The sequence below is a fragment of the Harmonia axyridis genome, chromosome 1 (genome assembly GCF_914767665.1).
Source record: "Harmonia axyridis chromosome 1, icHarAxyr1.1, whole genome shotgun sequence".
NCBI lineage: Eukaryota > Metazoa > Arthropoda > Insecta > Coleoptera > Coccinellidae > Harmonia > Harmonia axyridis.
The window spans coordinates 71,031,546-71,050,610 of NC_059501.1; positions in this window are offsets into that span (position 1 = coordinate 71,031,546).

The window sequence follows — 19,065 nt, forward strand, 5'->3', positions numbered from 1 at the left end:
AACTGTGAAATTTCACTCATAAGATGAACATCAGCCTGTGTATCTCAAATGGAGGCACTCAGGCGATTGGAACCCTTTGATAAGAGTCCCTCATGATAACCTTCATTCATGGTATTTGTTCATCGCATTCTTCTCGGGACACCCTGTATGTAATAATGACACACTCAATCATAAGATCCACATATAAAATCTTCCAAATCAAAATATTGACGTATTGAAGGAATTCTTATAATAATTATGGAATATTCCTGGTGGATAATCACAGAGACCTAGTTTTCCATGGTTTATTCTTCTTGTGTTCAAAAATCCAAATATTTAATACTCCACTTCCTTGTACAATATCACACGGTAATATACTAATTCAAAATCCGTCTGGGATTACTCCTATATACCTGTTATTGAAAGAACACAAAAACAACCAAACAACATCTCCATCAAGCCGAATTTTTTGTTAGATGTTTTGCGAATATTTTATATCACGTATATCGCACAAATTAGGACGATATAGTTTCAAATACAATTTCCAAGGCAGACTGTATCCAATCAACATAGTCTTTTAGTAAATTACTCAGTGGTTATATCTATTACATCTATCATTAACGTTTTACGAGAACAAATGACATATCCGAATTCTATTCGAGTTATTATGTATTTTTTTTCAGATAAGGATACTACATGGAATTACTGGATTAAAGTTGTTTCGTTCTCGTTATATTCTTACAGCTGAAAGATCGAACCTGTAATTTGCATCGGGTAAAAAATACATGCGTCATTGCAGTCTCAAAGGCACCGTTAAAAGAATTCGGCAGGTTTTGTTCTCGGAATGGGCCTGTTCTATGGGTTGTTGATATTTGGTATCGAGAATTAAGCGATATTCTTTAATGTATCTACGTGCGGAACACAACGTTTCACGGGGTTAACATATGCTTCGAAAGTAACATTATAATCTTGCATTTTTCGGAATTAAATTATCAATAGTATATTATAAGGCTAGGGACTAAAGTGGTACATTTATTCCCGAGGCGAAGAGTTTGTAGCCTGAACGTAGCGAGGGCTACAATTCGCGGATTATACGATATTTGATATACTTTGGAGAAGATATCATATCATATTTATCTATGAGCAATTAAAATGAAGGATTCAATAACAAATTACTAATTTCTCAAAAACATGTCCGATAAGAAGTCTTATAGAAAGGGGATGTTGATCATTTTTAATCCCCAGGGATTAAAAAAAACATTTTAGTCCCCGAAATTAGGGATTAAAACGAGTAAGTTAATCCCTAAAGCACCTAATGAGTAGTCTCAGCAGAGATGAAAGAATTCATGAAGATAGTGGAGAACACAGAAAGAGAGATTTTAAACCGAAAAAAGTTGTCGAGAAGAAATCTTAGATGCTTCAAGCCAGGTACGACAATTTTGACGTATACAAAAATCCGAAAGAGGCAACTGGTATATTCAGAAAGCGATAAGTGATGAAGATCATGGACACAAATGGAAGTTATCATCGAAAAGCAAGACTTAAAAAACCAGATGGAAATCGTACTTGGAGAAGATCAGAGACCAGAACTCAATAATCCCCTATCAGAAGAACCAACAGGCCAACCATACTGATCCATGTGGTGGAAATTGCAGTGGACTAATTAAAAATGAGAGAAGCAGTTGGGCCAGACAACGTAGAAGTTGACTTTCTTGAACTTTTGGATGGGGAAGGAATAGCCTGGATTACTGATACTTCAAGAGGATCTATAACTTCGGGACCTTTCCCGAAGAATGGCTAAAGTCGGAATTCAGAGAAATCCCCAAAAGATGTGAGGAATATCGGACCATCAGCCTTATGAGTCATGGGTTGAAGGTGTTCATTTGGATCTTTCATGGAAGAATCTATAGCAAATGCGAAGAACAGATATCGCACAACCATTCATGAAGGCAGCTGGTACCAGGGAGGCCTTATTCCCGATTCTGTGATGTGTACGCATGTCTCATCGATTATGTAAAAGTCTTTGATCGCGTTCAACATCATAAAATGGTGAATATTCTAGAAGGCACTGGTTTGGACGATCAAGATATCCAGATAATTCCAAACCTCTAATGGAATCCGACAGCGTGCGCAAGACTGGACAGAGACGAAAGGAAAAAGTAAAGATATTGCATGGGGTCAGACAGGGTTGTATCTTATATCAGTTGATCTTTAACTTGTACTCTGAGAGAATGTACGTGAACGGTACTGTAATAAATGAGAAATGGGACAGTGCACGAGAAAAAAAGTCCCTTAGGAAGGCTAGGACGGTTTTCAACAAAATGAGTGCCATCTTCAAGAACCACAACTTATCTTTGGAAACGAAGGTAAGACAACTGAGATGCTATGTCTTTTCCGTATTACTGTATGGCGTAGAAACTGGGACACTAACAGAAATCACCACTAAAAACTGAAAGCTTTCGAAATGTGGCTATATAAAAGATTACCTAGGATATCTTGGATAGCTCACATAACAAATGAAGAAGTGCTAAAGAAAATGAGAAAAGACCTAGAAATCGTTCATACAGTTAAGAGAAGAAGGCTCGAATACCTGGGATATTATGAGAAATAAATAGAGATACTCCCTACTGCAGAATACAATTCTAGGGAAAGTGAAGGAGACCCAGAAGAAGAAGAAGAATATCATGGTTGCGAAACCTTTTAGAACCTGGTTTGGGAAAAGCTCAGGAGAACTGTTTCGAGCTGCTACCAACAAAATTATGAATCCCAATATGATTGCCAACATTCTAATCGGATAGGTTTTTGAAGAAGACATATCTCGATTCACTTTGTTTCAGCCTCTTATCCTTTATTTTCCAAAAAGCATTAGTGTGGGCCCATAAGCTATAATGGAAGTACCTATATTATACCATTCCAACTGCTCCGAGTCTACTGAAGGTAGCATTGTGATCACTTAAAATTTGGTCTCTGATTTTGGAATTTTTGAAAAGTTCATTTCAGATCAGCCTGAAAAACTTTGGTTTCGTGTCTGACTGTCGGTCTGTGTGGTCGCACATCCTTTACGCCTACGATTCTGATCCGATTTCGATAAAATTTTGTATGAGTAGTCAGCTTCAGTCAAAGATGGTCCAATTCAAAATTTTTTAGGTGAAGAGCAAGATTTGAGCATGCACAAACATAGAACAGCTTCGGGTCGGTTAAATATTCCGAGTCATTGAGATTCTCATATTAACCGTAGGTAACTAAGTCACAATACTTACTTAATTTCTCATCTGAAACTATTTGTATTGTGCTTTAGACTTTTTTATTTCCTAGTACATCCGAACATCCAATTTGAGACATCCTGTACAATGTCCTTTATAGTATACAGGACAAAAAAACAATAAGTAAACGCCAACGTGTCTCTTACCATTAGTCTGTATGACTTTCATTGTATACAATTTTTTGACAACTTTTGTACCTAATAAAGATCGCCCACTTAATATATTACCCTGTGTATCTCAAAAACTGGTCTAGCAAGGCCAATACTGTTTCACATTATAATAGTGTACTCGAAGTAAGAGTAATGACAAAAAATTGAAAAATTCCACGATCGACTTTTTCAGTTACAAGTATGAACTGAACGAATTTCATTTGAATCATGTTTGACTTGACTCGTATCTTACAATAATTTTCATCAAAAACGAGTCAAAAATTATTACCTTATAAGCAATATTTGTCGAGTAGAAGTGTTCCTTTCAAGATGCGTTCCTACGAGAAATATTACTTTGAAGAGATGCTTTTTTTCAACTTCGACACCCTGTATCTCAGCAACTAGTCATATGACTGAGTTGGGCACATAGACTTTCTTGTTCAGTGGGTCAAATTCTACGAAATACAAAAAATTCTGAAAAATTAACCACTGACAATGTTTCCAGCAAGTTGCTGCATGGTCCTTCGTTAATATCCTTTTATTTCCGTTTCTCTCTTAGAATACACCACCTCATACGAAAAACATTTTTTCCAAGAAATCCATAACTCCAAAACTATTGATGATGAAGGCGATATCATAAAATTGAATATCAATATATTCCCCGATTCCGTATGATATAATTTTCGAGGAATAATTTTTTGATTAAATTTGAAAAGAGTTTTGAGATAGGTACGATATGATGCGTTCCTTCGATTTACTGTGAACAAAAATTGAATATGGATATTACGCATACTGGAACACCTTCATCCAACTGACGTAACAACAGTAATCTTTGATCAGTCACAATTTCCTACTTCGGAATTTTTGTTTTGCAGTAGACTTTCCAAGAATGAATAATATAACTGTGCGAAGTGATAATTTGATGCAATTGAGAACAATTTTGGAAATATCTGGGGAACAAGTCGGAAGACATGCTAATATTTTGAATGGACAGTGACGAAGATTTTTTTAATTGATACATTACTCATTGTGTTCACCTTCACAGCGTGAATTTTATTTTCGATTCGATTCGTTCCAAAAACTGAGAACATTCGTGGTTTTTCCAATATTGAATTTCCACGAATTCTCATACACTTGATTTTATTTTTACAGATTATATTTTCTCTGATTCTGTAGCAAAGCCGGTCATTCGGCAATACCTTGAAGAAAAAAATCCTGCGAGATCTCAGATTTACACAGATTTCATGATTATATTTTTATATTATGTATATGTTGGTACCTTTTGGGAACTCTTCCGCTATGGATTTATCTATTTTCTTCAAAATTCGAGATAGCGAACCATTCACATAGCCTCTTTGTCATAGATTCAAAATTGATATCGCAGTACCGAAGAAAAAACAAATGAATTAGGCAAAAATTATGCATTGCTTTCAGTCAGGATTTCTGACCACTCAAGAGTCGAGGAAAATGAATGAAGAAGAAGTGGTAGTAGGATTATACGAACGCCTTTTCGTGGCATGGAATTTTTTTTGTAGTATGGAAAAATAGACCTCTTAAAAAAGTTTCAAAAGAATGAGGAGAGAAGCTAGCAGTAACCTGATATAGCGAACTCTTCACAAAGCAAAAGCACCGAACCTCTATGTCATAGATTCAAAATTGATATGACAGTACCGGAGAAAAATAACAAATGAATTAGGCAATAATTATAAAATGCTTTCAGTCAGGATTTCTGACTACTCAAGAGTCAAGGAAAATGAAGAAGCTAATACAATTGGTAGTAGGATAATACGAACGCATTTTAGTGGCATGGATTTTTTTTGTAGTATGGGAAAATAGACCTCAAAAAAAGGTTCAAAAGAATGAGGAAACCGAATAAAAAATACTCTGGCGGAATCATTCAGCAATGGATGCCTCCAAGAATTTTCTTTGGAATACTAACTCTTCAAGATACAAAAAGTACAAAATCTAGTAAAAAGTGCATTATTTTTGCATGAAAAACAAGGCTTTACTTACCATAGTTAGTACTATCCGATTTAGGTCAAATATGCGCCGTTTTGCTCGATAATTTATTGCCATTATGCCTCTCTCATAAAAACCTTCAACCCTATTGGCAAACAACTGAGACAGTCGATTTTTACAAGCCTCTGTTGAAGCGAATTTTTCACCAGCAAAATTGTTCTCCATGGACAGAAACAGATGGTTATCACTTGGTGCCAGGTCCGGACTATAAGGTGGATGCATAAGAACTTCCCAACCAAGCTATCGGAGTTTCTGGCGAATCACTATCGATGTGTGTGACCTGGCGTACTTGGGTGATTGCTTTCTTCAGACGGTTCATTTGTTGAAGGTACAGTTCCGAGTAAACAATTCAGGCGTAGGGAAGCAGCTCTTAGTAGATAAGTCTCTGCTAATTCCACACAGCAAAACCTTCCTGGCCGTCAATTCTAGCTTGGCCACCGTTTCCGCCAGCTCACTGCGTTTCGACCACGACCGTTTTCGCTTGACGTTGTCGTAAGTTATCCATTTTCATCACCAGTTACCAACCAGTTCAAAAATGATTCGATTTTGTTGCGATTCAGCAGTGATTAGCACATGGAAATTTGGTCCATGAGATTGTTTGCGTTAATTCGTGTTGTACCCATTAGGGATTTATCAAGCCAAGTAGCAAGACATTTTAACCGACTACTTGACTTGAAAATCGAGATCGTGAAAAATTATATACTTGAGCTTGACTTGACTTGATTTTAGATATTTATTGCTTGACTTGCTATCAAGCTACTTGATAGTACTTTAGCTTGATATGCACGCGTCGCACGGCATATATTTCTGCAATCTTGTGCGCGCTTGGACTGAATAAGGGGATTTCTCGAACGCCGAGGGACTGAAGCATTTGCCAGTGTGACTTTATTAGTAGTTTTCTCACATTTCAAAGAAATTTATTAGTAGATTTTGGTAGTTTCAGAATAGTTATTTATAATACAAGTGCAGAAGGCATTGATATTCTTCCACGAGTTCAAAATTCAAAAACGAGCCACGAAGTGGCGAGTTTTGGAATGAACGAGTGGTAGAATGAGCCTTCTGTACGAGTATTATACATTATTTTCTCTAATTCATTGCATTTTCATTGAAATTAATGAAATATTTCCATAAATATATTTTAGTGATTTTTGCATTGAAAAATGTTGGTTTGCAGAACTGATTTCTTTAAGGCAAATTGATGAATTGACAGATAAAGCCGTGGCGGAAAGTTCGGAGTACCAACATAGAATAATAAAATATAACCATGAAAACTGTGCGTTTCTGATATATTCTCGCACGATTTTGTTCTACAAGATGTGGAAGAATGAACGGGATAACCACAGAATTAGAGAAATATCTTTCCGAACTTGGCCAAAATGGGTTAGGATTTTTTATCAAAGCCAGCATCTTCAGCTCATGTTGAACGACAATTTTCCATTTTCAACTTGAGATTGAAAAACTACTACTTGACTTGAGCTTGACTAAAATCAAGTCGAGCTCTTGAAATCAACTTGAAATCAAGTCAAGCTCAAGACAAGTAGCTTGAATATCAAGCCAAGCCGTGAATCGAGCTTCTTTTAGAGACCAGTCATTCGATGTTTATGTTGTTGAGATTTTGGATTTTATAGCTTTCAGTTTTACTCTCTTTCTTAGTAATCATCCGTGACACGCTGCGGAAAATATCAATTTAAATTTAAAATATACTTGTCAAAACTACGAATTCTTTAGATAGGTATTAAATTTGAAACAAAAACCGTGAGTATATTTTCTTCATAGCAAAAATAACTTAGTTTTTTGAGAAAATTTATACCTATTCATTTCAATTGATAACATAGTTTCGAAAGAGATAGATAAGGGATGTTCGTAATGAAGCTACACATTTTATAGCTCCCATCAAGATACTATCTATTTTTCTTTTCGTTTTCTTTAGGAAAACTTCCAAAGGAAATATATTTTATGCTCCTCAACATAGCTGTCAAAATCAAATAGTTTAATTGACAATTAAGCCATGTTTCTGAAACACCTACACCAATAATGAGTATTTCGATTTGACGTTTGTGTATGACTTTTGCAATGGAAATTCGAGAGCAGCAGTACGAGAATATCGTCAGAAGATTACCTAATAAAGGAACATTTACAAATGTGTGTTATTACCTACAACATCGTGGAATATTTCCGAACGTAACAAGTTTTGAGCGTTCTCATGTAGTACAACCAATTGTACAACAACAGGAAATTTTAGATTTAGTAGCTTAAAATTCTACAACAAGTACCAAAAGAGTAGAAAACACATTGAATATTTCGCATATGAAAGTCTTTGGATCGTTGAGATCAGAAAAATTACCAAAACGTGCAAAAATCGGAATCAGGAGATGGAGACCATAGGAGAAGTTTCTGTCGTTGGATACTAAATAATAGAAAAACGATTACCCGTATTCATTTTATATGAGATCTGACTTGAAGTAAATCATATTTTGAATAGCATAGGATGGCAGTGCTTCATAATATATCCGAAAGGTTATGTAATTGAAGTCAGGTGGTTTAATGGAAAAATTATAAGTGTTACCGGGATTTTCACCACAATTTGACCCCCCCTTCAACTTCATTACTTAGAGAGGTACAGAAAGATGTTTTCTACAAAAGTTTCACGAAATCAACTAGTGTTTTTTAAAATGATTTCACAAAACGAAATATATACAGAGTGGGCAACATATTGATTGCAACTTAATTTTTTCAAATGGGACACTCTGTATAATTTTCTGCATTTGACTAGCTCTTTTTCTCCTGATTTCGAATATACAACATATGCTTGGTCTATCTCTCTTATTCTGAGTACCACACAATTTCAAATTTTAAGAACCACCTGGCATGCTTAGTAATCAGTTTTCAAGTGGTAGGCTGCGATATCTCAAAATGCCTTTTCTTAAGTTACCTCTGTGGCAACGGTATGACATACTCCATATTTTCTCTCCTTGTAGCTTTCTTATTTTCATTGTTCTTCACATAAAGTGGAAATATCACAAATTTTTCCGCTTCTGTGTAGTGCTAATTCGTTTAATAGTTTCATTCAATGACAAACGTATGTCATATATCGTTGCAAACGAGATAACTCAAAAAATGACATTTTGAATTATCGCAGAGCCTTCCACTTGAAAACTGATTACTTAGCTTGCCAGGTGGTTTTTAAAATTTGAAACTCTGTGGTACTCAGAATAAGAGAGATAAACCAAACATATGTTGCATATTCGAAATCAAGGAAAAAAGAACTAGTCAAATATACAAAAATATACAGGGTGTTCCATTCGAAAGAATGAAGTTGCAATCAATATGTTGTCCACTCTGTATATATTTCGTTTTGTGAAATAATTTAAAAAAATACTAGTCGATTTCGTGAAACTTTTGTGAAAAATATTTTTTTGTACCTCTTTTAGTTATGAAGTTAAAGGGGGGGTCAAATTATGGTGAAAAACCCGGTACATTATGTAGATGACACAAATCTGCTCATTGTAACTGTGGCCAGATCTCAAGTTCCAGGCACCAGATGCAATGGAGTACACTCAAACTTGGCTTGCAAGAAAATAATTTGATTTTGAAGAATGCCAAAACTAACTTTGTCATTTTCCATCCTACTACAGACAGCTCGAAACATTTAACTTTAAATGGGTGCAAGTAAGCGATATGGGAAAATATCAAGTTGCTCGGAATTGTAATAAACCGAAACCCCAACTGGAAGGCACACAGAGAAAGTCTACAGGGAAGAAAGACAGGACTCGCCCATTTATGCCGTTTCAGTGATGCCTTAATACCTGAGTTCAGAAATATTGAAAATATACAAGGTGTAACATGAGTGACTGACCATAGCCTAGTGGTGAATGCAGATCAATTCAATTCAATTCAATTCTTTATTGATCCCTAAGACACCGAATAATGTATAGGATAAGTCAACATCAGGAAAAAAAAATAGCATAGTTACAAACTTTGAGATGCAAAATTTGACATTACAAGAAACAATATAAAGGATTAACTCAATGAGTCAGAAAGAAACTCCTGAGTGATGTGAAAGCATTTATCAGCTAATATACATCTGATCTTTTTTTGAAAGTTTTGATATCTAGTGATTTCAGCTCGTTCGGAAGATGATTGTAAAACTTGATTCCCGCAAAAGTAGGCGAGGTCTCATATTTGCTTGTGTTATGTCGTGGTATGCAGACGATGCTACTATGTCTTGTCTGATATTCGTGAAAGTCAGAACACTTCATAAGGTTATTAATGTTATATTTTACATGCAGGAGACAGTTTAAGATGTAAAGAGATGGAAATGTCAGGATTCCAAAATTCTTAAATGTCGGTCTACAGGACTCTTGAGGACGCAGATTGAAAATTAATCTAATGATTTTCTTCTGGGCAATGAAAACTCGGTCGCTACCAGAAGACCCTCCCCATAAAACTATATTATAACGAAGGTGACAGTTTACCATACCGTAGTATATACATATTTATTAATGCATCCATGGGTAGCGAGTGTTTTAGACGATGAATGGCGTAAAAAGACCGTTTCAATTTTTTTGCTTGATGTTCAATATGGAAATTCCATCTCAGAAACTCGTCTACATACAACCCAAGGAATCTGATGCATTCGAGAGATTTCAGAGCTCCCCCCTGAGAACTGAGAATCAACGGCGAAACTGATGACGAATCCCGTAAGCGGAATCGGATCACTTGAGTCTTATCCACATTCATGATGAGTGAATTAGTTCTGCACCACTTATTGAAGAGATGGATCACCATCTCACATTTAGATATTAATTCGATTAGGCTATTAGCCTTGATAGCAAAAGAGGTGTCATCTGCGAACAGAATCAGAATGCACTCTACAAGATATTCAGGCAAGTCATTCATGAACAGAATAAAAATGAGTGGCCCAAGAATTGATCCCTGAGGGATACCAAGATTGTTCTCATACTCGGTAGAAACGTGTTCCCCTACATGGGCATATACATACATATATATGGAATGATTAGAGAGGTAGCTCAGAATCCAATCCAGGATTATGCCTCTAAAACCTATTTGGTATAATTTATCAGCATCATTCAGGCTTTCCAGAAAAGTAGCTTGGTTTGTATCCCAAGACTGTTAGTTTCGGAAATACATGGTGATTCATGAAAATTGGTCTAAATTTCTGATCTCTATAACTTGGGAATCAGCAGTGCAATTTTCTTCAAATTTTGTGGGTTTATTAACTTCATGCAGTGCTTCAAAACGATTAAAGTAATTTCAATATTTTCAGGGCAGTACTCAGATCATTGACTTTTTTCCTTCAGACTTCGAAATCTATATTTTTTACACGTTTTAGAGAAATACCATAATTGTCATGAACACTTTCATACATAATTCATTCTAATCAATTCAATTTTTACTTTGAATGGCACACTTTTTCAAAGGAGTAGCAAACGAAAGAATTTATCTGTTATGTAACTTTTTTGAAATACGGTCCTGTTTTTATTCCTTTTGTGATAATATTCGATGTGATCTGATAATTTTTCAGATTTTATTGCTTTTTGTTCCACTCTCTTTCATTGTAGACCCTCAGGACCCTACTGAGTGTTGTAACAGGCTGCTAAAAATATCAATTAGAAGTATGCTTGATGAACCTGTGAATTCTTTAGGAAAAGATATTAAATTCAAAATGAAAATGCGTAACCCATCGGGGAAATTGTGAATATATTTTTTTGTTTTTGAATTTTTTTCGGTAACCAAGCTTAAATGTGATTACGTTGACGAATAAAGTTGAATTTTTATTTATTTTTGGCCTGACCTGGGAATTATTGAGGTCTATTTGCAATCTGTAATTGTTATTATTCCATTTTCAATAGACAACTATATCAAGATGAAAAATGATTGAGTAAAAGAAATTATTACTTTCGGGTGTAACACATCTTATGTAAATGAGTATAATTTAATATTTGTGTTAAAAAAAATTGTGTGAGTGCTCGTGATTTCAACATGTTTAATCGCTACATCACATTGAAATGACACTGATCATGAAGAAATCACTAATATCTGAACGAATGAACCAATAATAAATGAGTATATTTCGATCTCCGCTCCAAAATTGGCCTCAGCACTTCATAAATGGACTAGTAGGACGATGGCTGCAAAATCGCAAACACAAATATCGTAAACGGAATTTACGAAATATCCATTAAATATCTGATTGATAATAATATACTTCTAAATTATTGTTTCCTAATTTGAATATTGGCCTCATCAATAAACGTTTATATGTTCTGCGTCAGGGATCTTCTAACAACACTATTCTTGGGCGATTATATGCTTTGCGTTGACTGCTGAAACTTGTTTTCGTTGCATGCCTTGGCCATTTCGAGTAATTTTCCATAAACTGGCGGGAAATCCAATAGCAGGCTTTTAGAATCTCTTCTTTTTATTTTTACTTCAGTCAATTCCACGCACTATCTACGTCAGATCAAGAAAATTGATATTTTCTGTTCATAAAAATATTACTGGTATATCAGGTAAACAACTATTCCTGACAGCATATTATGCTCACACACTGTAATTCAGTTCCGTTTGGAGTTTCTTCCATTTCTTGAATACCAAAATTTTTTAATGCCTTTAATATGGTATGATAGTAATGAAAATGTTAGCATGATAATCCGATGCGTCATTCCAAAGACATAAAATATCTCAAATAAGAAAAATTATATCTTAATGACAGTTATACATTTTATAATTACCTACTTATGGTATTTGGACAATTATTGAAATTGAAAATCGAAACTGAAAAATTTTGTGAAGGAATTTCAATAGGTACCAGAAAATTTTTCAGACGATGAAAGAAAGTAAAAAGTTTTTTAATAGGAGTGACGCAATTTGAAATGACTATAATGCCAACACTGTATATAATTTGTTGACATTTCTTATGTCATTTGTGTTCAGTAGGTTATTTCATTTAATAATCAAAAGATACACACTTCAACAACGTTTGTTGAATTGTTTTGTCAAAATCATTGCTCATTTCTGAGTAGTGGGAGAACTTCAAGAAGAATTCATAGACATTATTCAGTTGATCAACTTACTATTCGTCGTATTGTAGACATATTCGAAAGTCTCAATAAACTATAAAAATCATCCAAAATTTCTGTTTCAGATGGCGAATCAACCTTGTGCCTATCTATAAAAATCTGTGAACTTCAGATAATTAGAAAATCCGGTGGCCTCTGAGGTCTTCGGATTTAGCACAGATTGATTTTTCCCAAGGTCATTCGAAGAACAAAATTCATCAAAATGAAAATGTTGAAAAAGTCTAACGGTATTAGATCTGGAGACCTTTGGTGGTCACCGAATATATTTATGATCTGAACTTCACAGATTATCAAAGATAGACCCTTGGTTGATTTGCCATGCGAATCCAAGCAGCCCACCAGTTGGCCTAACTAAAGAGGAGAAAGAGGCGCAGAACCGACCAGACAGAGGCCACAAAGGTAGGTGAATATTATTGACAGGTCTAGCCGAACGAAACACAAGAGGCCGAGAAGGAAGAAAGATGATGCCAACTGTTGGCTGTGAGTACGTGGTGGAATAGGGGCTACTTATGTTTCCGCTGGCGCCAGTTTAGGACCTAGAGTGTAATTGTCGGTACTCTGTTCAAGGAGTAACTATGACTTTAATGCCCTCGAAACGAGGATAACAAAAGTTATGTTAGCATTCTGCTCAACCCTACTACTCCCAGTCTAAACTACTGAACTCCCTTCAAAAAACCCCCATCCTTATAACTTCCCTGCACAAACTACGGTTGATCCTATGATGTGAGAACTTAAGGTTTGCGTTAGTTGCGCAAGTTCGCAAGACCAGGGTCAAGAGGCGTCTCCTCGTGGAGATAAGGGAGGAGGCTTGCCTTCTTTGGGAACTACCTCAGGCATAGGAAAAACCACGGAGCGAGGAAGGTCATAGGTGGGTAGATGCCTCACATTTTTTTGGCTACCTACTAGATAACTCTACCACCTTCAACGAATTGTTCCTGCCCTATCACATACTCCTCTAGGGCAGGACAGCGTGAAATAAGAACGACATTCCACCGTAGAGTACCAAACCCTCGGTGAGCCGGCCGCACTGAGGCTGAACGCGTAAGAGAAGTTTGGCGTTCTTGAAACCTTTCTCTATGGGTTCGGCGGAGGTTTAATGGAGGTTTTTATTGAGTATGCCCTTCAGGAGAGCCTCACACTACCTAACTGGTGCCGACAGGTGTTTTACGCTTGTCGAGATTTGTTGGGTGGACTTCCCTCCGTTTATAAAAAAAGATAGTGAAGGTGTATAAATTAGTACATCAAATTCTTTGAAGTATAAAGCTCAATTTTTTTATGTGTTCTTCAGGGTAACTTGAGAAAACTCGTTCTCCATTGTCGGATAATTATATAGTTGCTACCCCTTGCCATCCATCCCTGTTGATGAAATGCTCAGAAAATTTTTCAGCTTTTCTAAACTAACAACGGTCTGGCCGTCGTGGGCCTTTGGGCTATCAGTACTGATAATATAATAATAATTCCTGACTCGTGATGAGGAATGAAATGGAGTGCCATGATTCTGAAAAATGTTTCCTATTTGAGAGATATTGCCTAGAAGGCGAAGAAAAAATTCTTCACAAATCATAGTAACTCTCTCCATTGATTCACACTAAATAGCCTCAAAAAACATTTTTCTTTTGAAGCAAAGGTATTTTTCTGTTGCCCGAGTGCTTAGTCATGCTATTATTCATTCTACCCAGCTCAAAATTGAAAAATTGCAAACTCAATGAGAGCAATCGACCAACTTACGTTCATGTATTCAGAAGATGACTTTGGAAATTTATGCCATCCGTTTTAATGGATGGATATAAAAACAATTTTCTGCACTTCCAATATCTGTATTTTTCAACAATAACACAGATTTTTCGTTTCATTAATTCTTGCTTACGGACCTTGAATTACATCTCTCCACTCTTTCAGCAAACTTGACTCTAATGTCACCAATTTTACAAAAACATCGCCAAAATCTATTGACTGTTTCGAAAGTTAGAGCTGTTTGAAATTTATCAAAATTTTCAGAAACATGAAATTACTTTAAATAGCATTTCCCGACTAACTTAGACGTCCCCTATCTTCACGTTGCCCCAGTGGTCACCAGACTACCAGTATATTCTGAAAAAAAAATTCATACATATATCGTATATAAAAAATCACAGGTTTCGTATTTCATAATTATATAGTCATCATAATTCATTAAGGAAGAATTTATTCAGATATGATCTTTTTTTTCAGGTCTATAAAATTCATAGATCAACACCTTATCTTGATTTGGAATTCATAGTAGTTTGTACAAGGAAAATTAAATTGTACCTCATTAGAATTTTCCTCTAAAATGTTTTTAGATTTATATCAATAGGTACAATTGAAGTTAATAATGTAATTTTACCACCTTGATTGTCTATATTTTAACATAAAATTAAACACCTATAAAAAGTATTACCTACATCAATTTAGATTCGAAATTGAAGTTATAACAATATATTCTACCTTTCATCGACATCATTTCTTAAATTGAAGTACCCAACATATTATAGTTGTTCAAAATGAAGGTCCCATTTTTACTTTCATACACGTTAATTAATCAAAGTGTGTCTTGATACTTTACTATCGATCGTTGTTAAATCATAGTCATTCAAGGAATCCCGGAATTCGACATCCAACAATAAATTCAAACAAATCCGTGTTTCATTATCAGTAGGTCAAAGATCAATGAACAATTACGCCAACTACTTGTGAACGGCAACTACACACCTTTCTGATAAACACTCAGTTCTGATTGACCATGATTTCTGCAACGGAAACTACAAACAATATTGTGTATATATAATAGTTTTCCTTGGAAGGTGAAGATGGGTGGACCCATAAATCATAACGAAAATGTTTTCGATTGGATTGAAAAAGGTCTCGAATTTCATACAGTTCCATTTTATTTCCTCTATCTGAAGTAAAATATAAAATAACTGAAAATTCAAAATGATGTATGTTTGTGGGGAGATCTACAAAAATGGGAAAAGTACTGACGTTCCCTCAATCATGCGGCAATTATACCTTTGGAGACAATTTAACTGTATATAGGTATAAATATAGCCTCCAAGGGAGCTATTGGGACATAAATGAATGAGCGCTCAAAAATTTCTAACTCCATTTCAGTTTTTTCCTCTTTTGTTCGATATTTTCCTTGAATTTTCAGCAGTTCTGGAAATGCTATCGACACAACATTTCGACATGGTTATCTTATATGCAGCAGTTGAGATTTTGAATGTAACGGGTGTTTTTTTTCGAGGTATATAACTTTGAGTTGGTATTACTGTTCAAGATGGCGACTGATTTAACAGCTGTCAAGTGATTTATTCTCAGTTTGGTTTGGCAATTCATCATGAATAGACTCAGGCCTGAACAACTCTTGCAAATAGTGCAATTTTATTTCGAAGAACAAAACTGCCGCATTTGGAGTGAAGCTAATCCTCAAGTATATGTCGAAACACCGTTATATCCAGAAAAACTGACTGTTTGGTGCGCTTTATGGGCTGGTGGAATCATTGGTCGGTACTTCTTCAAAAACGATGATGGCCAGAACGTTACAGTCAATGGTGATCGGTATAGAGCCATGATTACTAACTTTTTCATTCCTGAATTGAACAACCATGATGTCCAGGAGCTGTGGTTCCAACTAGACGGCGCAATATGTCACACAGCTCGTGCCACAATCGATTTATTGAAAGACACGTTTGGTGACCGCCTAATTTCACGTTTTGGACCTGTGAATTGGCCTCCAAGATCTTGTGATTTAACACCGCCAGACAACTTTCTGTGGGGCTAATGTAAAGTCATTGGTCTATGCGGATAAGCCACAAACCCTTGACCATTTGGAAGACAACATTCGCCGTGTTATTGCCGATATACGGCCACAAATGTTGGTTAAAGTCATCGAAAATTGGACGTCCAGATTGGACTACATCCGAGCCAGCCGTGGCGGTCATATGCCAGAAATCATATTTAAAATGTAATGCCACAAGATTATCTTGCGGATTAATAAAATTGATGTCAATCGAATAATCCATCGTTGTTTTATTGCAATTTGAAGTTCTATAGCTTTAAAAAAAACACCCTTCATATGCAAAAACTCATCTGGAATTTTCTATAGTTTGAGATCCGAAGCTACCTTGACAGTTTCTAGTTCTTTCTGTTAACAGAATCAAATTTCGAACCTCAGACCTCTCGTACACTGGCAATTTTTTAGTCTCGGAGATTTTATTACTTAGTAGCCTGGAAATTGCCTAGCTCTTTAGTAAAAATGATATTCCTGAAAATTTCATTAATGACTTGATTCGTGGGATGCAGTTATTTGAAAGAAGAGGTGGTCATACGGACTATTGAATTTGGATGCAGTTGTGGAATACCTATAATTAATCAAAAATAAATAATGATAACTTTAGATTTTCTTTCATTTTTTCTATTTTGTCTCATCCTGCATAAAGCAAAAAGTAACGAACGAAGACTTTCAACGAATAAATTGCAGTTAAAATGGAGGAAAATATTCATCTCATTTTCAGAACACAGATTGTTTATTTGTTGGGAAACCTAGGGGGGAGAAGACTTTTGACGATGTATGTATATTGAATTGAAAATTCCCAATGTATTATAAAACGTTGATCTTCATGAAACTTCCTGAATATCGAATCGAAAATAGGATTAAGCAGAAATCCACTAATAGGTCTCAGATCAGGGTTTCGAAGTTCATACGATATTTATAGGAAAATTCAATATGAAATTGAACAAGTTTACAAAATCTCCTGACTTCACTTTACCATTTTTCTCATTTTTTCAAGATTGCTGTTTATTCAATTATTGCTCTATACGTAGTACGATAAACAAAAAAAATCAGGACTTTACGTTATATGAGTTCCAACATAGTTGAGTTAGTTTTCAACGAAATGTACATTTCGTTTATCAAAATTTAAAAGTTTAAAACAGCTACATTTTGTTTCGGCTCTGTTGTATCATTCTATGTTTCCAGATCATTTAAAGTTGCATGTTAATTGTATATGTCAGAACAGAATGTGATTTCTAAGGTACATATTCTCTCTAAAACAAAGAAATATAAGCAAGTTTTTACCTAATATGTATATGTGTTTATATGACCGACTAAAGAATATTGAAGTATCCCAATTAAGAAATTATAAAATATTGATTAGGTAAGTCCTTTGAACCAAATTTGTAAAGGCCCAGTGAAAGCACGATTATTGGTCTACTCGTGATATATAATGAAATAGCATACAAGAGACATAACCATAAATACTTGTAGTAACGTTATTTCATGTTTAAAGTGTAATTTTGTTAATAAATTTATGTAAATATTTTTTTTTTTTGGTAATTTTTGAAATTGAATGTCTTTTTATGGAGACGTCGCCGTCGGTCTAGTAAGCAGTAACAAAACCCAACGTCTAAACAAAAAATAACTTGAATAATTCAGAATGTTGGATCGCGGAAATATAATTGTCGCCTCCACTACTCAAATGAAGTGTATGAACATCCTAAACATTACATCACAAAAGCTTTTTGAATTAATGATCGAGTATCGCTATAATGCGTAGGTATAGCTATCGCCAGCAAATTGATGAATGATTAACTCTATCTACGACTGAGATAAATTGATTTCTAAACACCTTTTGGATATTAATATTGTCTTGAAATTAGAGATGATACAAAAGATAATTCTCATTCTGTCAGTGACCGTGCCTGAAAATGAAGGTCAATCTTCTATTGGTTTATTACTTCCAATATTATTAACTTATAAGGCTGTAGAAAAATCTCCAAATTTTTACATTTTCGTTCTGAAAGATATTAAACATTGATTTCTAAAACTTGTATAATTTCTAATTCTAAGTTCAAAAATGCAGGCGATGCCGTTTCCAAGTTTGAAGAACCAATATATTATCATACCTTACTGATTTTTGTACCAAATATTTGATAAAAATAGCTCCAGAGTATTTGTAAAATCTCGACAGGGGGATTGAATATGCTACCTTACCCTTCAATAATTTATCAATTAGAAATTATTAATGAACAATTTTATTTGTCAAAAATATTAAACTTTGGCTTTTCTCTCTTTTTCAGACATTCCTTCTACCTCTTACTGGTCTATCTCAGTGTTATTCACCTCTGGTGAAGCATTGAGCCCTACACAACAGGTGGCTGTATACCAGAGAAAAAGTTGTTGTGTAATTCCTAATTACATCGTGCCGCTGTCAGCTGATGTTTGCTTTAAAAATAAATTCTTATGGGAATGTCATCCTCGATCACTTGTGGTTCTTCTGGGCTTTTTCATATTAGTCGAGAGCCATCCTTGTAAGAGGTTTGTGAGTTCTTTCGCTTTATTGAATATCTTCGCACTTACTTAGTTCTATTAGGTGGTCTTCAAGGAATAGAATTTGATCCTCATGAATTCATTCGTTGCTGACGAATCAAGGTACATTTACTGATTGTCTCAGAGTGTCATTCTACATGACTTGAAGGATCTGCAGAAGTATCCTCCAAGCCAGGCCTAAGTCATGACTTGCCGGATGGTGAATT